Source organism: Corvus moneduloides, chromosome 4 (assembly GCF_009650955.1).
Source record: "Corvus moneduloides isolate bCorMon1 chromosome 4, bCorMon1.pri, whole genome shotgun sequence".
Classification (NCBI taxonomy): domain Eukaryota; kingdom Metazoa; phylum Chordata; class Aves; order Passeriformes; family Corvidae; genus Corvus; species Corvus moneduloides.
In genome coordinates, this window is record NC_045479.1 from 35,345,599 (window position 1) to 35,368,400 (window position 22,802).

General features: G+C 38.4%; 1 long non-coding RNA gene across 4 annotated transcripts in view; it reads right to left on the minus strand.

Moving 5' to 3' along the window:
• Positions 1–22,802, minus strand: part of LOC116442964 — a 41,007-nt gene that overhangs the window by 14,762 nt on the left and 3,443 nt on the right. For all 4 annotated transcript variants that reach the window (XR_004239705.1, XR_004239706.1, XR_004239707.1 and 1 more), the window contains exon 2: positions 5,137–5,298. This is a non-coding gene — a long non-coding RNA (uncharacterized LOC116442964). The remainder of the gene's footprint in view (positions 1–5,136; positions 5,299–22,802) is intronic.

Consider the following 22,802-nt stretch of genomic DNA (forward strand, 5'->3'; position numbering starts at 1 on the left):
GCTCAGCCTTGGCCAGCAGTGGGTCTATCTTGGAGCCAGTGAGAATTGGCTCTGTGGGACATGGGGGAAGCTTCTGTCAGCTTTCACAGAATGCGTCCAGCAGCCCCCCTGCTACCGAAATCTTGCCATGCAAACCCAATACAAGGCCATACTGCGGACATATCACTATGCATTTGCCCTGGTTTTACATTCTTACATAAACAACTGCTATGGCCCTGTCAGAGACAGGATACTGGGCTGAGTGGACTCTTTAGTCTTACCCAAACTCATTATTCCTCTTCTCCTATATTCTTCTGATGACTTGGTTTTCTGCTTCATTGACTCAGTCTCCAGTCTGCAGGGCCCATTACTTTCTTATAAAAGAAATTAGATAGACAAATTATTCTTGACAATTCCTCAAAGGCTACTACTCCTTACTTCTCGCTTTGTTATCCTCTCAGGATGCATAGAGACAGGCTGGGATATCTCTTATTTGCATTTGCTTCTGTCAAACCCACATTTTTTCCTATGGCAAAAGCCAGTAGACTTTTCTTTGCAATAATTCTTATTTAGCTTCTAGATAAAAAGTGCTAAATTATTTCTTGAACAGTTGCTAAAGACAGATCTGAGGCCTCAGCATTTAGTGACCTGTTTGGGTTGTTTATCTGAAAACGATGGTGTGAGTTACACTGGAACACCTAAATAATACATCAGAAATGTGAACAGTGTCTTTGATCATGGCGTATCAGAGCAGAATGTGACATTTGCTTCAGAAGAGAAAGCTACTAATGTTGCTGCCATCTTTTAATCCATCCTTTGACCTCCATCTCACAGTTAGTTGCAGCACTCTAAAAAATATTGCTTTCAGCAACTTTCCTAACGGTTGCAGAAGAGGCAAATCAGGAATCTTAAGACACACACAGTACAACAATCACAGATTTAGTTCTGACTGAAGGGTCAGAACATTTAGTTCTGACTGTATGGAGATGACAAATCCCACACTGCAAGTACCAATGATACAACAAATTACTCCATCCATTGGTTACTGCTGACATGGCCTTCTTGCAACTCAATCACTTTCATATCTCAAATATATTTCTCATTCAAAGACAATGTTTGGTCTTCAAAGTCCTCCTATTTACTATTGTTTAGATAACTACAAGATATCTCTTACTGCTGTTTTAAGTAAGCCATCAGTAACATTTTTTATTGGCTGGGTACAACTTCTAATTTTGTTTCTCTTAACATGGTAATTATGCAGCTTCTAAGAACACCTTGAGAGAAAATGAATTTAGAAGAAGTCATGGTCAATGCGAGTTTATTTTAAATTTTTGAATAGTTTTTAATTCTCTGAATCTCTAGCTAGATCTGTGCAGCTTTCTTACATATTTTCACCAGGTTTGTATATGGATGAGTATATGGCTTGACAAAATACAGGTGAAACTAATGAAATCATGGTGAAAATATGGTTTTATTCTATATTGTTAAATTCTTTAAGCATAATGTATTCCTAAGACTAGGCCCATGAGAGAAATTTCAAGGTGCTTCTGCCAAAAATCACAAATTGAGGTGATTAACATCCCTTGCCACTTTTTTCTCTCTTTCATTATCATTTTTTCCTATTCCTATCTTGCAAAGTTAAATGCAGAACTTGTTTATATCAGCATTGTTACTAATAGCTTGATGGTGGCATGTAGTGTATTATCATGAGATAACTTAGAAATTGCTATACAAATAGTAATTAAACCATGTAATTCATCAGAATATCCCAGATTCTGAGTTGATCATTTTCATTGTGTAGCTTTAATAAAATTGAAAAGTTTAAGTCTTTTCATTCAAAAGCAAAAATTGGCTGAAGGTGAAAATAATGAATGTTTGTTCTGTAAGTTAATGATTAAATTTAAAAGTTTGAATTATAAAGTTATATATCCTTAGAATAGCTTCATGAATCTCAGATGCTTTTGAAATAAAAAAAAGCAAAGCAAACAAACCAAAAAAACCAAATCAACTTCTGGACTGATCCAGAGTCTGGTATCAATTCACTGTTGGGAGGTTGATTAGCCTGTTCATTTTAACTTGTTTGTTGTTCTAGTTTTATTCAGTTTACCTGAAAGCAGAAGTATACAATATAAACGCAGAACTGTCACTCTGTTTCTCTTTTGTTTGTGTCTGTTTTCTTTGTTGCTAGACAACATGTTATTTTTCAGTTGATTTCCCATAATTAAAAAAATACCACTATAGCAGATAATATTAGAGAAAGTAAAACAACATACTGTCTCTTTTGTCCTAATAATGGGAAGGTATTTGTCTGGATACGGTCACAGTTGTTCCTAAGTATAAATTACTTAATTGTTTTCAGTAGGGCTGTTGTGTGAGCTCCAGGAGTAGGCAGTCTAATCTAAAGCAGAACTCTCCGTCTTCGAAAGAATGTTTCTGGGATGATCTTTGCAGGACAGACTACTAGGTCACCAGGGACTGGGCAGATTGGGTTTTGTTAGTATTTTTTGTTTTGTCTTAGAAGAGAATGTAGATAATAAAGAAACTTTATTATTAAATTTTTGTTAAAATATTATTAAAATTTGTCAGACATTGTGTTCTATGACCATATACTTTTAATTCTTTGTATTGTTTAGGCAGAGAAAAGGCCACTGCCAAAATAAAGGTAGTCTTCACAATAGCTGAATACAGCAGTTGCTGACGTAGTTCGTGAGATCTTTAATAACGGCCTGGTTTTTAAGTTACAAAAAAAAAAAGATTTTATGCTATTAATGTTATCCATGCAGTGGCAAATATCAGTAAATTTGTTAGGTCTACAGTGGTGTCTTTTCAATAGAAAAAGGGTGAGAGTGGCACCCCATTAGTACCATCTGAATGTGTGCCTGATGCAGCTGGAACCATGTGGTTGTGTACTCACAGGGCAGATCCATCCTCAAGGATAAAAATAAATTTCATTCCATCTAAGTTTGTATATGGATGGACAGGCCTGTGTGCACAGTTTGCAAAGAGCTCTCCCTCTGCATAAACTCTCTCACAAAGCCAAAGCTGGAGGCCAGTTCAGTCAAGATATGTACTGGTTTAACAACAAATTGTACTCAAGATGTTGTTTTAATTGACATATCTGTGGGCAGTCAAACCCCTACTTTAATCTGGCTTGTATCAACTAATAAACCCACAACTTTTGTGGGAAAACAAGCCCTGGCCCTACCCAAATCTTGTTCCTCTGCTTGGAGTTTATAGAAAACTATGCAGCAGGCTGCATTAGTTACAGTGCAATCAAGGATTCACTAGGAGGGAAGAAAAGGACTTGTCCTCATGTGATCTCTGCATAAGATGCCTGTAATTCCTTGTGGGGGCTTTCGAGGTGACACAAACTGAGGTTATGTTGGATATGGAGGTAGAATTACAACATAAATTTATGTAAGTTTTCGGAGCACATTTAAAATTCGTAATTAATTGATTTTTAAAATATCCCTATTAGCCAAATGCTTGCAAAAGTCCAAAGATGAGCAAATACCAGTACAGCAAGAGTAAATTTAGCATCCACCACTATGCTAAAAAAGAGTTATCCCAAAACATAAGGCACAAGGAAAGGTGGATTTCAGAGTTGTTTTATTGTTTTGGGTGGGTTTTTTTAGATTTTCCTCTGAAAAGACAGCATGATCCCCTTGGGGAAAAAAGAAGGGTCACTTAGAAGCTTTTTCCAGGGCAAGCCACACACATATACAAACCTACACGTGCAAACACAGACAGATATATACACCCTACATTGCCTCAGAGCCACTACGTCTGGCTCTAGCAGAAGAAGGCCTGTTGAAGGGGTCTTTCACTTGGTATGTAGGGAAAGCAGCAGCAGAAATAAATATTTTAATAAATGTTCAAAGCCACGCTGCTTAGTACTGATTTTCAAGCAGCTTACTTCCAAATGCTTCTTACATGTTTGTATTACAATGTTTTACTTTCTTTTTTCATCTGTCTTGAATCATTTACTGTCTTTTCCCTCTGCCTCCATTTATTTAGTCCTTACACCCCCCCTCCAGCTTTTTTTTGTAAACACCATAGTAAATTTTAATGTGGGAGCACCTATGACTTCATTTTATCAAGCTTTTGGTGCTCAGCAATACTAGTATAAACATTTCTGGTTCTACATTTTTATCTCAATTGTTTAATCTGCTGTCTGTTTAAACTAGACATCAGCAGGGTTGCAGTCCTTAGCAGGCAATCCCATTCCTTCAGTGAGGATGCCTATTTTGTATGAAGCATGTGATGTTAGAAAGGTTTGTTAGCGTATACAACGATGAGACAGCTAGGATGCCATCTATGGTTTTTGTTGGAGCCTATTATCTTACACAGTAGCTACAACCTGATAAATGTCATTTAAATGCCTCAAAGTGCTTATTTAGTGTGGTGCAAGACATTTTTGTGTATGAAACTCCTGTTATTATCAGTAGGATATACATCCTCTCTGTGCCCTACTCCTGGCATGATACATTAACTAGGAATTTATAGCTGCATTCTAAAAGGGCAAGGATTTCTGTGTAGTTACTGCTGCAAATATACTGGGATATCTTGTTCTTACCATGTTCCAGGGAAGAAAAGTTTGGCAAGTTTGCATAACTTGATGTACAGCTTCAAGAGCGAAAAAGGAATAATGTATAGCTGAAATGCCTCACCAGCACTAAGAGGCTCTGAAAAGCTGCAGCAGCACATAAATAAAGAGCAACCCACCATTCTGTGCCAGCTACGACTTAGTTGGGAAACTATGCAATGATTAAACAATGAAATTAAACACATAGGACCTGGTACATTTAAATATTTAAATGCCACTTTTCATAACAAATCATACTAATGCATAACTGTGAGTCTGAGCTTGCTCTAGGATGGCCTATAACACTGCAAGCAAGACAGATAACTTTGTGCATACCTCTACATCTTCAGTCATGATCTGTGTTCTCCCATAGAGGCAGGCTAGCTACATGAGGTCTTGATTATGAAGCATCTTTGGTTTTACATATTTATCAGGGATATGACAGTCAGTTTTAAGTGAAAGAAATCTGCTTTCATATAAGCATAAATCTCAAGTAAATTCACTGACCTCAGTTATTCTACAGGAAAATGCTTCTTGAGGGCTTCTACTTAAAAGTTTCTTCTACTACTTACATTACTTTATTGGATAACTCCATGGCTCTTTTCAGTGGAATTGTTTCCCCCTTTTTGTGCTATTCAGATAAACTTCACGGTGAATGTCCACTCAGATGTCCTTCAGGAAAGAGTGTTTACAGGCAGGAGAAAACCTCCAGCAGAAGGAAGCCTCTGAACCAGCTGTGTAACAAAGAAAAATATTGCTATGTATTTCCAGAAAAAGTTTATGCTTCTAAATGGGAAGGTCAGTAGGAATCTATTCAGTGGCATACTGAGCAGGAGTTCTCAATTTTTAAGTGATTTTTTTGGGTCAGCAAAGAACTGGATATAAGATATTGGCCTCTACTTGTTTCCATGTCAAAACTGCATTAAAAGATGCATGTAAGTACATTAAGTGCTTTCCTAAAATTAATTTTCCTTGAAAGCCATTGCATGACTGTAACAACATTGTGCAGTCATTGAGTAACTTGCTAACCTCTGTTTATGACACATCTACAGGGGAAAAAGAAGTTCCTTGGTAACAACTAAGATTACTTAACTAAGAAGTTAAAATGGGGTCTAACTCTGTATAATAGCTTGAGTTCAGATCAGCATTTTCCACAGGTCTCAACTTCAGGTGCCAAGCAGAGCTAAACCAGACTTGCACTGTCACTGTCTTGGCCAAGGTTTTGTGTAGCAGGAGGGGGTGGGAAAAAGCTGGGACTATGCTGCTCTAAAGGTCACTCTGCCTTGCAGAGGGAGCCTGCAGCAATGTGAATTCCTGAGTCGAGATTGTCAGGAAATGTTTTTTTAGCTGAAACTACCTTTGAAACCATGTTAAAAAAAACCCAAAAACAATGAAAATGGATAATTCTCAAAGAAGTCCTTTATCATGGGGGCATTTTCTCTTGGAGGGAATTTATCTTGATGAGAGTTTCTTAATCAGGTTTAATCCTAAAAACATAGCATTTGTGAAACAGACATGAATAGCCCTTGGGGATTATTATTGTAGCCCCACCCTGACACCTGCACGTCTTCTGTTTTTTCAGATATTGCCCCAGGGAAAACATTTGCCCCAGCATACAAGCCTAAGAGTTTATAAGGATTTTCTATCACGTATGTTCTGTCTCACAATTCCAACTTTTCTTTTTTAATCTGTGTAAGTGTATACTAAGGGTGTGCTAAGGTCTACTGACACATCCAACATCATCTTCATCCTTCATTCTTTTTCAGTTATTCTCGTGGGGTGTTTTCATGTATGTGTGCATGTGTGTGTGTATCCATCCATCCATCCATCCATCCTTCCATCCACCCACCCCTTCCTCCCTTCCTCCCTCTCACTGGGACTATTGGGCAGCAAGGGTAGCAGGGACATGTGCCAGCGTGGCTCAGGCTGTGGCCCTCTCACTCCTAGGCTGAGAGGTCATGTTCAAATCTCATTTCCTGATGCTGTGGACAGAAGTCTAAACAATTAGTGGCTTCATCTCTTGAACAAGATATTGACCTGGGGCTTCTGGATGTCAAAGATTTCAGAGAATATTTTCTCTGGAAAATATTTCTCTGGAAAGAAAGGGGAATAACCCCAATGCCTTGGCCAACATCCCAGTTTTCAGCAGAACTAGCATCAAAACAGAGTGTGATTAATGCTAAGTACATAATGGCTGCCACATTTGCCTCTGCAAGCAGAAGGTCTCTTGCACACAAGCTTTTTATTCTTTCTTTCTGATTCCAGTTGAAAATCAAAAATTTTCTTTAACTGCAGGACAAGCATTGTAAATATATTGGTGCTCTAGTGTTTCACAAAGATTATCTTGATTTATGAATATGTTTTCACCGCCCATTTTAAATTGGTGTAATTTAAATACTTTCAGATTTCCATTCCTCTTAAATAAGACATCAGTCTGTGGCCTGAACTTACTTCTTCAAACTCCACACCCCTGTTCTGATAATCTCTGTAAAGACAGAATGGTACTTACCATTCAAAGATGGCATTTTGAGTGTAATAATAAGCTTTTCTCATTCCTATTGCTCTTGAAATTTGATGTAGCTAATGCTGGAGAAGCTTAAGTGGCCAAGTTTAGTTTTATTTTCAGAATTATACTCTATCCCAAACCATGTGTTTAGAAAATCATTGTATTTGCTAGCAAGCATACAGGAACTCAGACTGAGGCTCAGACAGTTCCCATACTGATCACATGTGCTTCAGACTTAGGACAAACTCCATTAGAAGCAAATGCTGACATAAAAATGTATCTTAAGCCACATAAAAGGTTCACTTTTCCAAGTGGTGATGTTAGACTGTGGTAGCCATTTGGGGCAGTCAGCAGCAGCTGTATAGCTCCTGGATGAGGAAAGGAACACTTTCTGAGATCATAGAATATCCTGTACTGGAAGGGAGCCACAAGGATCACCAAGTCAAACTCCTGGCCCTGAATAGGACCACCCCAAGGTGTCACACCATGGGCCTGAGAGACTTGTCCAAATGCTTCTTGGATTTTGGCAAGGTTGAGATCAGTGCCTGCCCCTCTGCTTGCCCTTGTAACAAAGCTGTAGACTGCCAGGAGGATTCCTCTCAATCTCTTCTCCAAGATGAACAATACCCACCAGCTTTGTCCTTGCAGGAATTGAGTTTCTAAAGAGTGGGAGATGAATAATTAAAATGGCAGAAACTTGCTCTCCAAAACTGTAGGAAGTACAGAGGTGAAATATATCCACTTCCGAGATGCAGCCCTGGCTCTGCCCTGAGGCCAGCTTGGCCAGCTCTGCATGCAGCAGCAAGCTGCAGTTGCAGATGCATCTTGGAGAGAAACCATATGAGCATTGCAGTAAAATACTTGCTGTAACACCTTCTCTTTGCTATAGCAGAGCTCAGCTTCTCAGACACAGTGAGCAGGACACACATATAGCTGGCTGATCCTCAAGTACTCGGGATGTTGGTATGAGGGCATTTACCCGCTGTGGTCACTTCTGGCATTGCAGCTTGGCTAGACCAGGTGAACAGGCAGTGCTTCCCCAGGCTGAGAGGCCCCAGCGTTCTGCACTACAATGCCTGGTGTGGCACTGCACCAGGGGGCTGTCAGTCCAAAATCCCTTCTCTAGGTCTTGGTGGGACTCACGGGGAAAAGTTCTTACATACCTGCTTACGCTTCCTATAATCTTCTCTTCTATTTTGCATTTTCTCTGTAAAGTCCATAATGCTTTTCACATCACAGTTCATTCTCTCCATTAATTTGCATAGAAATACAGGTGGTATGCAGGTCAACAGATGTTTTGGTATCAGAGATGTATAACATCAGGGGTTGTGCTGGTTTGGGTTTTTATTATTTGCATCATTTCAACAGGAAAATTGTTGAATTTTCCTCCACATGACCAGGAGTTGGACTTAATGATGCTGATGGGTCCCTTCCAACTCAGCATATTCTGTAATTCTATGAAAGCAGTGAGAATAACTGCAGTGGACAACAAATATGTTTCTGAATGTTACTAGCATTTAAGTAACACCTATACTTGGTAAGGCAAAGCTACAGGGATTGTGACACAAGTCATGAGAAGTGAGGCTGAACATTCACATAAGCCTTGACAATCACTAGGAGAAGAGAGGTTATGGGAGACGACTCTTGGAGAGTTCAGCCCCAGCCTCCAACTTGACATCCACTGTATGATGAGAGCTTTGATGAAGATGAAAGAGATGACACTGATGAAGGCTGTTATCTGGCTTTTCAGTAACTATGTGGAAGCTGGAAAACCTAAGGAATTTCATCTAAGACTGCAAAGCTACAAAGTCTGCATAGTATTGTGACCATGGGGTAATACAGGGAAAGTAACAGAGGAACACAATGAATTTGCCTCCCATTTCCTCCCTGTGATTTAGAAGGAAATAATATCACAACTTTTCCAGCCACAGCCTCCTCCCTACTTTACCAATAGTAGAGAAAGAGCTAATTTGCCAAGATTGGGAAAATGTCATTGAAACAATGGGGACACATCATAACGGTGAACACAACTGGTTAGGAAGATCCATGATAAATCTTCAGAACAAAATATTTTTCTCATTTAAAAAACCAACTTTTAAAAAAACTCTTTTAAAAAAAACCCTATCTTTTTAGCTTTTTGAAAGTCTTAGAGGGAACATCTTCCTAGATTGGCACATGCACACTGGGATTGTTGCCAGACTAACAAGTATTTGAGGAACCACCTATTTTCCTGTTTGTCCTGGAGCCACTGGGATGCAAAGGCAGATGTGAGCATAGCTTTAAGATTTTGAACTGCCTTGCAAAATGACTGTTTAATGTGTATTTGTAGACTGATGCTGGAAACACTTCATAATTAGACTACGTCTAAGTAAGCCAAAATATTTTTGTTGTGATATTTGAATGTTACATTTTAGAGATGATTTGTAAAACAAAAAGGAAAATGTTACCAGGAAAGAGGGTAGGGACAAAAATATCTCTGCTCATTTTGAACTGCCAGACATAAAAGCAATTACCAGAGCAGACTGGTGAGATGTGCACCCGAAGGAGGCCTTAAGGGCATGCTTTGATATTATGTCAGAGGAATCAGAGGAATGTCTGCTTTGTGCTAATTTGTGTCAGTGTAGTTGGCTTGCATATAGACTTTAAATGAATTGCTGATTTTAAATAAATATGCCAGTTTTGAAAGCCTAAGTAAATCATCATCTTCATAAGAAATCACAGCAAACACAGATGTTTCTATGAAGATTTTATCCATGAAAAGGAAGATTCAAGGTGCTGACCATTCTTATATGAATCAGAGATTAGAGTATCATTACCTTTAGTGTACAATGTGGTCAGTACGGAGTGCGTACAAAGTGTTCACACAAGTGAGAAGACCTCTTTTGGCCATGAGATGTTATCATGTGGCAGAAGATGACTGTTAACCCAGATCACAAAAACATCTCTACAGTACAGTAGAGCCTGGCAAGTAAGTTTTAGGTTCTTCTGTGTCCTTACACTTTAAGACAGTCTTTTGGTATTTGAAGGCTGCAAACATCTTGTATGCTTCCTGAATCACTTTCTAATCCTTCTGCCCTCTTTTGAAAAGTTACTGCCTTCACTTCTAAGCTTCTGCACACTCTTGACCAAGTTCGAGATCATCCTCCTTTTTTCCTATTTCTTCTTTCTTCCAGTTAAGTTTCTATACATGTTTTTCAAGCATAGCACAGGAAGGCCACTGAGAAGTATCTGATGAGCAAGAAGAAAACCGTAAATGAGAAAACTCTTTAAAGTTTTTCCATAAGGATATAATTAGAAGTATTTAATTTGCTTTAGATGGCTCATTCAGGACAGGTCAGCAAATCCCAGTATAATGAACACATGAAGGACATGACCAATGGACTGATGAATGTCAAAAGTGATGAGATAACTGCCTATACTTGTGATTCTGACTGATATTTGGCTTGTCAGGATGCCAAAGGATCAGTGGAATAAATTGAAATGGATCAGGGACCTGTGCAACAGGATATTTCAGAGTGCCAGAATTTCATCATTATTCCTGGGGTTGTTTTGCAGCCAAATTTATTGCTGATTCTTCTCCACATGGACTGAAGAAATTCAGGACTTCTTTCCTGAGAAAGTCAAGGAGCTATACTTCAAATGGGTTTCTGGGAACAAGGCATTTTTAAAACACTGGGAATTTTAATGGAGGGAAAGTAGGGCTTTGAGATGTAATTGCTTTGACTTTGAGCCATAGAGTTCAAGTCAACAACATGAACAGTCCTAGTTCTAGGAACATAGGCATTATGTGTGAAGGATTAATCACTGATAATTAATGCAGCATCCCAACATGCACTAATGGGAAAGGATTAAAAGGCAATTCATGTCAGCTAGTTCTATTAAATCAGCAAAAATTTGACATTTTACCAACCAGACTTCAGATTGCAACATGGAAGTAAATCCCAAACCAGGGGTAGTTCTACTGGTAAAATAAGGGTGGTTAGATCTTACCAACCTATAAGTAACAGCAACCACATCAGGTTTACTAAATGTTAGCAGTCTTCATTGTTACTCTGACAACACCTTTTAAAACATGCCCATCTCTACTACTCATCACCATACCGTAGAAACTATAGTTACACATGCAAACAGGCTGCTGACAATCAAATTGACAAGGTATCTTTCTGCTTCTACTGTTTGTGGTCTACAACCCACAGACTCTGATACATTCATTCCGTCTATCAGAAAACCTGTCTTCATATCTCAGTTTACATAGACACTGCTCACTCTCCGTCTTACAGATCTCCTTCAACAGTACTAATCAGAGACAATTTTTTTTTCCTGATTTTCTCTAGGTCCCTGAATGCCTGGGTGCCAAAGAGGTGGCTGGATGAATATATTTTAAATTAGATGGAAACAAAATGCTCTCCCTGTCAGACTGAGAAGTTCATGCCTTGGGAGAGCAGCAGATTGTTCTGAAACACTACAAATGTAAGACTATTAAGGGTTATTTATTAGAAGAATATTTAATGAAATACAAGTTTTTAGATTATTATCATTCAATCTTCTGTCATGTCATATTTGCTTCTAAAAAATTAAAGTAAGCATCCATCTTCAGTTCTTTAAAAGTGAATTCTTCCTGAATGTAAGACCTAAGGATAGCTGTATATACTATATACACTATACACAAATGAATGTCACATAGCAAAGTAGAGGGAAAGACTGAAATTCTTCAACTTTCCATCATTCTAAATGCAAGCTTTAGCAGTGCTGAGATAGAGTGATGTAGTTCATGGCCCAGATATGCAGCAATTTTATGTGCATTTTAATTAAAGGCAATGGTCCTCATCCTGCTGAGGATTTGGTCACTGATGTACAGTGGAGCAGGAACAGTCTCACTAGGCAATCTTCAGTATCTAGAAGCTGCATCTCCAGCATGGTTTTTGTTCAGAAAAGTAGTGAAGTTTTGAAGTGGATGCTCTGATCATCCTCATTCACTGTGTATTGACTTGGTTTGCAGAGTGGGTTTGGTGCATACATCAGATATTCTTTCTGGGGGAAATGAAACTGTAACTTTCAGTTCAAAAGTATACCAGCTGCACTGCCACCATAATTAGAGCAGAAGGATTCAGAACCACATGTATAGTAGGCACCACCCACAATATAAACCAGGAATAGTTCAAGCATCAAAGTAAATCTGATCTAAGGTAACATGCACATATGTATGTATCCCAGGGAAGAGACTGAGTCCCTATGGAAGTGGCACTTAGGGACATGGTTTAGTGGTGGAGTTGGCCATGCTGGGTTAATGGTTAGACTAAATGATCTTAGAAGTCTTTTCCAACCTGAATTATTCTATGATTCTATGGTTCTTTAAATGGAGGACCCAGTACCAGCCATTTCCTGCTGCTGATCTTCTCCTATTGCATTGAACTGTTGATGCAGATGTGACCAGCATACAGTAGCATGCAGCCTACTACAGAATATCGAACTGGGAGTCAGATTCTCTAATGACACACATTTCCAAAACAGATCTATAAAGCATGTGATCAGCAGTGACAGTTGTGGAAGTACAAGGGACATAGAAAAAGCTGTGAATAATAATAATTTCTTTCAGGCGCTTCTCTGCAAGGTGAGTCATTGGATTCTGCTTCCTTTACTCATATCAGTTGCAGTCCAACATGTAATTGAAAGAGCTTGATTCACTGTCCAGCCATGTATAGGTGTGCAAAGAAAATGTAATGGGAATGTTTAAAATAATCCCACCAGAAGCCAAGACCTTTCATTCCACTTTGCATTTGCATTTTGTTGTTTTAAATGAGTGTGAAGTAGGGGATATTAATGCTGCCTGACTTCAGGCATTCATCTTAGGGGAAGAGTCTCCTTGGACTCTATGGTCACTGGAAAGAGAAAGACCTTTCTGGAAGGCTGCTGATCATCTGCCTTTGATGGCTGAACTCAGATTGCGTAAACACTCTCTAATGCATAGCAACAGAGAATCAAGCCTACTGTTAGTAGAACTAGGACGTCTATGATGTAAAAGTGCAATAAAAGAGTGAATTAATGCATTTTAATGCATTAAAAGTTATGGAAAATCAGTTGTTTTTGCACAGCATGAGATTGAAAATAAACGTGGATATTTCATTATAAACCCATGTGATTCTTAAATCTGATGTGATAGATTTTTAGGTTGTAGAACCAAAGGAAAATAGTCCTAAAGCTTTATGATTATTTCCTTTTTAAACTACTTGATAAACAGCAAACAGGAGAGCCCTTGCTTTAAAAAGAAATGACCTGGCAAAGCTTCCAGCTAGAGCAAGGATAAGGCATGATTACAATCTGTTTACTGGAACATGATAAAGTCATCTGAAAAAACAAAAAGCTCTGGAAACCTCACATTTGCTTTGGATAGGTATCCTAAACATAATGTAAGATATGACATTACCTTTTTCATTTCCTTATTTAATGTGAAAAAATATGAAAATTATTTGAAATTGTTGTGCTTTATTTTTTTATCCTGTAATAAACAAAAATCACTGTCAATAAATTCAGAAGATATTACCGTGAGTTCATTTTACAATCCCATGTATGTTACTGAAAGAAAAAAAAATCTGTTTGAAGAAAGTATCTGACAGAAACAAGCAAAAGGGGATAATTCAGCATGCAGGCTAATTCCCTTTACTTAGACTTTCCCATGTACATTTATAATTATATAAGAACATCCCATCCTGAAAAATCCATCTCACTGCTGAAAATTACTAGTCTTACTAATAGTCTATAAGTCTAAAAGTGAGCTGGGGATGAACTGGTCACTGCCTGAATGGCAAAGACCAAAAGCTCTGTGGTTTTGAAAAGCCAAAAGCTGGCATAGGGTCAAATGGTCCTTTGGCAGTAGTCCAGTTTCTCTCATATATATATATGTGAGCTTCTTGGCTTTCCAGCTAGAAGCAGATGAGCCAAGGGAAAAAGACTTGCATCCAGTTCTGTTGCACTTCACAAGAGCAATGGGTGCTCCAGACAGAATCGTAGTTATATCCATTTGGTTAGATTAATACAAATATCATAATTTATCTCCCAGCAGTCATTTCTCAGGCAGTGTGCAAATATGAACACAACTGCAGCAAAAGGTTTTCTTATAGTGACTGATATACATGCCAGAGAGCTAACCCATCTTCTTGCACCACCTTCAGCCCTACAGGTACTGAAATGCCCAATTCCAGTTTATTACATCTTTTCATCCCCTTCAAAATTACGGTTCCTGCTTATATTGAAGTAGAGGCCTTAATAAGTATACGCTTATTTAATTAGTGTAAATGTAAGCATATGCATACCTACTAGGCCTTTGGGCTTTCAATGGGACCATGACATGATTGCACCTCATTATATTGGTTAATATTGTGTGAAAACAAATGTTCCACAGATTTCTTTACAGCCCTCCTCTAACTTCACTAAAGTTAATTAATGCATTTCCTTCTAGGTATGACTGTGCAATGACTAGCCAAGGAAGATGACTCTTGCCTCATGCAGCCAGCCATTGGGTGCTGTGCCCTTGGGAAGTGGACCCAGCTCCCAAAACAGGTGTTACGGCCAGCAGACAGAGATCATTAGTTGCTGGCAGATAGGGTGTATACAAAAGATCTCCTGAGATCAAGTACAGCGGCTTGAACTCTGTTCTCTGCCTTGCCTCGGGGTCTCTGTTGTTGTCCTTGGCTTCACTGTTCGGGATCCTGCTGGCACTCACCACCTGTTCATTTGTACTTCTGTCCCAAGCCATCTGTCCTTGCTGTTGCTCTGTCTGCTCCTCCTCCTGGACTCACCTCATGAATTACAATCCCTGGTTTTCTGGCTCCATCTGAAGTTCAGCTATGCTCTTGTCAAAGTGCATGCAAGCTTCCTGGCGCCAAACCCTACTTCCAACCGTATGCCTGCCTTTCTCTGTTAGGCTAATAAGCTTTATATGTCTCTGGTTCTTGATTTCAGATTGCCTTAATTATATCGCCTGGCTCCACCCAGACTCAAACCCCAGGGCCTCACTGTGAGTCGTGTAACTCCTATGTCCCGTCATAACAGTCTTCACAGACAGGTGCAGGCAGACAGCAGCTGGTTTTGCTGGTACTCCAAGCTGGGCAGAAATGAGCCAGCTTTGGTCTCGAAGCTGTACACCCACATTACCTGAAAGGAAGAGTTCTTTTATAACCAGACAAGATACGCAGTAGCTTGGATCACAGACAAACTGCATCCATCTCTGTCTTTACTTGCTCACTTAGAGGTACTGTGTAAACCTGTACTAACTTTTAGGGTACAGATTAAATTTAGATACCAAGTAGAGACACACTGTTCAAGTGTCAAATGTTTGCCCAGATGTTGAGACATATCCTCTGTGACACATAGGTAGACAGAAATTTACTGTGCAGGTTGGAGAGGACCAAGGCAGAAAGATTTCTACTAAACTTTCTAAAAACTGGATATAGTTTATCTGTGAACATTATCTATGTTGACCATGCCATTCAGATGAAGCATAGCAACTGCACTTCATTAATTTGAGTATCAAGCAAATTCCAGTCTGAAGCATCCTTTTTGAATGCGGTGGGTTGACCTTGGCTAGATACCAAGTTTGTCTATCACACTCCCTTCTCAGCTGGACAGGGGAGAAATAATAAGATGGAAAATGACTCATAGGTTGAGATAAGGCAGTTTACTAAAGCAAAAGTGAAAGTTTGTGTGTGCGCAAGCAAGAGGAAAAGAATAATTTTATTCTCTACTTCCCATCGTCAAGTGATGTCCTGGGAAGCAGGGCTTCGGCATGCACAGTGGTTGCTCCAAAAGGCAAATGTTGTAAATAATGAATGCTCTCTCTTCCTCCTTGTTTCCTTAGCTTTTATATCAGAGCTGACATCATACAGTATGGAAGATCGCTTTGGTCAATTTAGGTCAGCTGGCCTAGTAATGTCCCCTCCCAGCCTCTTGCCCACTCCACCCTACTGATGGAGGGCAGAGTGTTAGAAAAAACAGCCCTGATGATGTGCCAGCACTGCTCAGCAGTAGCCAAAACAGTGGGGTGTTATCAAGACCTTTCTAGCTGCCAGTGCAAAGCACAGCACTGTGAGGGCTGCTATGGGAAAATGAACTCCATCTCAGCCAGACCCAATACAGTGAATTAGGTGTCTCTATTTGTTTCAGTAGAGTTACTCTAGACTTTCTCAAAACCTGTATTTCTATAAGTGGAACACAAATCTTATTTCTAAAATACTAGAATTGGAAGTTTAGGCCTTTATCCAGGATAGTTACAACAACTTTACACCAGCTGATGATTTGATCCCATGTAACTTCCACACCAGCAAATGAAACATCAACAGATATAGAAGATGACAGAAAGATGTGCTTGAGCTACCTTAAAGCTAACTAGTTTGTCTACTGGTAGTAATATAAGCAGAGTTCAAGCGTAAACTAAGTTAGGCTAGATTTAATTTAGACTACAGGAATTTTATAGCTTAGGCTGAGCTCTATGCTTGCATAGCTTGTACCCAACCCCGGAAACACAAACCTAACAAAGCCACTGCACACTGGAATCATTAATGCAATTACTAAACTTAAAGGCTGCCTATTTTATGGCACCTTTAAAAGCAAATGAAGCATTTATTACCTTCCAAATTGTTTTTAATACCTGAGTATCTCAATGGGTCTGCTCATAAGTACTGTAGGATGTGAGCAAAGACACAGTGGCAGGATCTGGCCATAAATGCTTTCAGGCATGTGACAGAGACAGAGATTTTTGTGCTTTTGTTTCTAGGTAACCGCCTGATTTTGTTTAACTGTATTTTGATTATGATATGGACTTCATTAAACACTGTATGGGCAAATGGCATGCTTTATGTTATATTTAGCTTTATCTCTCTACTTATGAGGACCGTGTGGAGTAATTGCTTCTATGAGGGCTGATCCTCATCTCTTTATTAAAGCTAAAGTGTGAATCTGTGGGAACATTATATAACAGGGGAATGAGATTCCAGCTCTGCTGTAATATGTTTAACCTGAATAAACAGTCGGGCTGGAAATTGTCTGTGTGTTGTATAACCCCCTCATAAGTTAACACATAATTAAATTACAGATTTTGGAACTTATACTGGAAATCATTTACTTGCATAAGAAACTCCAGTGGGATTCAGTGGGATATTATTGGGACCTAATACAAAGTCACTAAAACAAGTAGGAGTTTCTAAACTGAGTCTTGACTGTTTTAAGTAAAAACAAATTAACACATCTAGACATTCTCTAGACAGAGCAAGTGTCTAATGTGACCTGTATGTATCACCTACACAATTCCTATACTTCTAGAGAAAGTCATCATTAAAACTACTGCACATATTTGGGGTATAAAACAATACAAAATATATTTTCCTTTGTGCTTACTGCTGCTGCAGAGAAGTGTGAGTGTCATACAATGGTGACTGTACACAGGATATGCTTGCAGGATATTTCTGTGTTTTGTGGGGAACTGCATAGCATCTCTTTGAAAGTAAGAGTCTTTGGAAATATACAATGCAGAAAAGCAGTGACAAAAATTTTGAATTTTAATTATAGATTAGCTTTTTTTTACAAAAAGAAGACATAGTAATTGTACTTTAAGCATTATCTTTTTACACTGTTTCCTTTTCTACAGTAGTTAGACCTCTGTTATAATCTTATCTAAATGCGAGTGAGGAGGGACTAGCACCAGATCCTTCTCCTTGAGAAGTAATTGTTTGCCATTTATTTTACTGGTACCACACTGATTTTATAAAGATCGTAAGATTTAATATTATGCACAAATTCAAAATTATGCAAACTCTACATTTTTAAAATACTGGACCCCACAGAATTGTAACACAGACACTTACCACAGAAATCACTTTTGTGTTATCTGACGTGCAAGAATGTGTTTTTTCAGAGCACTCTTGGTTCAATCAAAATTCCCACTGCAAAAGAAGATGCAGCATTGGGTGCTGTATCTCTGGTAGACTATTACATCTTTATTAAGGCTTTAATTCAAATATTTTAGATCTTAAATTTTGAACAGTGGCAGTGGAAAGATTCTAATTAACATGATCAAAATTCTTTATTCAGCTCCTGAGGTTCAAATACAAACTGAGGTCAGAAATGTAAAATTAAGAATTTTAAGTTATTTATCCTGTCTAAATCAAGATTCAGGTGCACAGCCAGGAATATTACAAGTTCCTATTATTTATTCTACTAATCAGCCCACAGTCCTAAATAAGTAATCAAAATGTTAATAATAAAAATAATTAAAACAATTACATTTTAAAATTTTATCTTCCAACTATAATTGCATACACAAGTATAATTTTAATTTAATTTTACTGTTACTAATCTAGTTGAAATAAGGTAATTTCTTGTCTATCTATCCACCCATCAATCTTAAAATGAGCGTAATGTAGAACTTTCCTAGGACCAGCCTTTACTTTCTTGAGCCAGCTCCTATAGAGGGAGAAAGCAACAAAATGCACATAACTAGAAATCAAGGAATGCTTAATAAAACCTGGAGCCAAGTGTCTGATCTCAGCAAAATCAGCGTTTTAGATCTCAGTTAGTGCTTGAAGTAAAAGTATACTGTAACTGTTTCAGTCATAAAGTATATAGTACATACACTATACCAGTGTTGTAACAGGGAAGTGATCACAACCCAAATACACCTGGAAGGAAGAGACAGGTGGGCATGGGAGACGAAGAACAGCACTGCCTGGCTGTGTCTGGGGGGTGACTTTCTGCTGGGGTCCTGGCTCACTTCATGTCGCTGTTGCTGTACACTCAGGACTGAGTATGTGCTAAGTGTGTCCCCTCAAGATGTCAGTTTTTAAAATTAAGACTGCCAAGAATGAGAAAGTTGTTTTTATAAATTAACATGAAAGTTATCTAGCCCTCCACTCACTGCCATGTTGCACAGAGTCCAATTTGCTGGCTGCCACGTGGAAGCAAAGAGAAAGTCACTTGAAGGCAGATACATTACCTCCACAGAGAAGACAAAGGCAATGCTCGCTTGCCTTACTCAAGTTAGCAGATTTATTTTCCATATGCCAGAATCCAGGTCCAAAGGACACCAAACCATTAAAGAAACCTTCACAGACATGAAAAAGTAATGATGTAATGGTCACAGCTAAAACTACAGGTGAGATTTCTTATGATGGTTGAGCCTACGTAATGTATTCCTGCTTTTGAGAAGGGTGATTCTGTCCTTCCTCAGGCCTGCTCACATACTCCCAAGTCTTTTGGAAGCCTCCTGTCACCCTTTGATATATTTGTTCTGTCTGCTAGACCAGCAGAAAACTAGCTGAGCCAAGAACTAAATAGTCTGCCAGTGTAGACAACTCATTCAGATGTCAAATGAACATCAAAGCCTGGGAAAACACTGGGAAGGGCATCTGTGCATCCTGAGGTAGGGAATGGGCAGTACAAAAAAAAGATGACTAGACCTTTCCGTGGTAGTAACCTGCCTGTATGTCTTCATTATCTAGTGAAACCTTAACCTAGGTCTCTGAGAAAATGCTGGAAGACATGTCTTCCTCTCAGGCAAAGAGAAGGCTGAGTCATATACCCAAATTGTTTAGGGAAATTAAAAAATATGGCTAAAATCTAGAGGTTACAGCCTTTTCCTCATCTTACACTAAGTGGGTAAATAATTCTTTGGTGAGAAGAAGATGGTTTTGAGTTACAAAAGCATCTGCTAAAAGGAAAATTAATTTTACAGGTCCCTTCTCAGGTGTTTGGGGTTTCTGGGACGAATGGGGGAGTTGCAGGCCACCATGCCAATATTGGAACGGTTAGGAAATGTAATTTAATCAGATGAGGGTTGAAAGTCACAAGCCTATCAAGCCAGAAGCCATTTAAGAAGATTCTAAAGCATACATCTCTGCATTTATGATATAGATGTTAAAGTTTCTGGAGTACAAGATTTTAAAGTTTCTGGAGTACCTTAGTGTTACATTAGTGGCTGCCATAATTTTGCCTCAGATTAATTGTCTCAATTAAGTAACTCTTCTTTTGAACTGACAAGATGAAGCAATTCAATTTCTTTATGGCCTTGTGCTAGGGAAAAATAGGAGGCCACCAAAGAAGAAGTCACTTGATGGTTTAGGATAAAGTCTGATCAGTTGAACTGTAGCCTGAGAAGTTACCTACAAAAGTAGCTTTCCCTAGTAAACAAAGGGCTTGTAACAAATACAGGGAGAGAAAAACAGTAGAAGTGTTTATTAGGACAGTGAACTACTAGAAGAAGTGATTTCTGAGCAAGAAAACTGCTTTCAGTTGCTTGTTTCTATTTTATTCAGAGACACAGGTCATTATAAATATTCTTATAAATAAGTATTGCTGTACTCTAACAGACAGTTCTCTTTCTTAAAAAAACACTCATTTTAGTGGCTGTCTGAATAGGCTAAAGGATAACATTATTTTTGCAGTGATATAGGTGTGTCACTTGTGTTACTACATTGCTAAGACTAATCATGATGTGAGTGTGCAGTTACGTCATATGCTCACAAAAATAGAGCCTGTAGGCACCATGAGCAGCTGGGCATACTCCTAGATGCCCAAAATCCAAGCCAAGCCAATTGTTCAGCCACATATAGATTTTAGTATTTTTAGTTTAGAGAAATGACACATTCATATATCAAAACAAATATTTAAAAGGAAATTCATGTACCTTCTGGTAGCAGAAAGGCAGAAATGTGTCACGGATGCCAATAACCCTTGAGTGCATGTATATTTGCATTGTAAGTGAGAAGTTAGAATAGGATGCCTTTCATTTCTATTTGTCCAAAGCATTCTCCTGCAGCCCTGGAAGTATGTTTCTCAGCTGTGAAATGTTCAGAATACAGCTCACAGGGAACAACTTGCATGCATTTCAGAGGGACAAGTCATTCCACTCCCCCATAGTATTTAAATTTTATGTTTCAGCAGTATGCTCCTTGACTCAAGCACACACAAGTGTAGGAAGGAAACACTTTACCTTCAGAAAGCTGAACAGAGGTTTGTAAAAGCTACTATAAGGTTATGTGGCCTTTTGGACCAAGGGGACAAAATGGACAACTGTCATGGCATTGTCTAACACTGTGTCTGCATCCATACACATGCAGTGCTCCCAGGACTGCAAAGACAGAATAGAAACAGAGCACCTGTATTTCCGTTACACAACATACGGCTCAGTTCTTTTTTTATTACATGACTAGACAAAATTTAAATTTAATTGAAAGTAAGAATGATTTTTAAAGTCAAATTTATAAATAAGTGTATTTTCCTGTTTCTAAAGGACATAGTGTTACTTTTTACTAGCCAAGACAACTATTTTTAGCTTAACCCATGTACTGCTGAAATTGTCCATAGAACCAATGCTGCTTTAACAGATGGGTACACATAAAAATATGTGAGAGCATCTCTGTGGGAATCAAGTTTAAATGTTAGCTTGCATTGCCATTCAGGAATACAGAGACACCATTCTGTGTAAAGCTCATGGAAGATGCTAGGAGCATGCACCACTGCAAATCCAACTCAGAACTGCATAGTTTATAAATCTGTGCTCTGGTTGCTATGGTAGTTTTAGTTTTGGTTTTGGTGACTCAGGATTATGCAGCATCAGAAAGTAACCCACCTTAAAATGTGGGGTTTCTGCATAAGAATCTTACCCAGAACTGACAAAATCAAAGAGCAAGAATCTGCTTCTTATGTAGTTTACTTGAAAATTTTGATAGCAATTTGTGCATAGTCTTCTTACCTCTTTTTTTCTGGATAAGGATTGTACCAGAGATTTCACTGTTACATGTGTGGGTGTATCACACAATCAGAGTAGGGAATACATCAGATTTAAAGATAGAAAAGACTGACTATCAAGTAAAACAATGAAGGAAACCCCTTATGATAAGTATCTCTGTCATGGCCTTTTCATGTGAAAAGATACTTTTATATTTTCTTATCCTATCTCTCATTTTACCATCCATGATTCTTTATACAAATCTGTTAAATTTACTAGAAAGTTTTGTGTCAATATATGTATGCAATATTGGTCACTATCCTTCAAATTACCCTTTTTCCCCAGAGCTGGAATTGATGACATTAACTGTGATATATTAGTTTTCCTTCAGTGGGGAGAGAAAAACGTTAAGATAAAATTTTTAGAAGCCACACCATGTGTAATGCTGTTCAAGATGAAAGACAAGACAGCAAATATCCTGATCGAGGTCAGAACAAAAATTCTACATCCCAAAAGATGATGATTTTGGGTAGCGCAAAAGCTTCATCTGTGAACTTCTGTCATCTAGAAGCCTGTGTGAAGTAGCTTTGAACAATGGTTGTAACGCTTTTAAGAAAAAATGGAAAACCAGAGAGCACACTGAGAGCCATCTCATTGCTAAATCATTTTATTGAACATTTGTCATTAAATTTACTGGAAATATGTATACACATAGAAGCTATCTCTGCAAATGTTTACATAGTTACCTCTATTGAAAAGTAGTCCTACTGAATTCAGTGCTAATATTTATATGTGGAAAATTACATACTTAATCATCTTTAGTGCTGGGTAAATATACATGCAAACAAAGGATTTGACAGCACACCTAGTGTGTTGGTTAGTCTGGTAGTGATACATCAAAAAAGCCTGATAAAACTAGGTCTGGTTATTGTGTCCTTAAGCTGCACTCATAATGTAGCTCAAATGGTTAAGTGTCTCTTGTTAGCATACTATGATTATTGTAAACACACATGCAC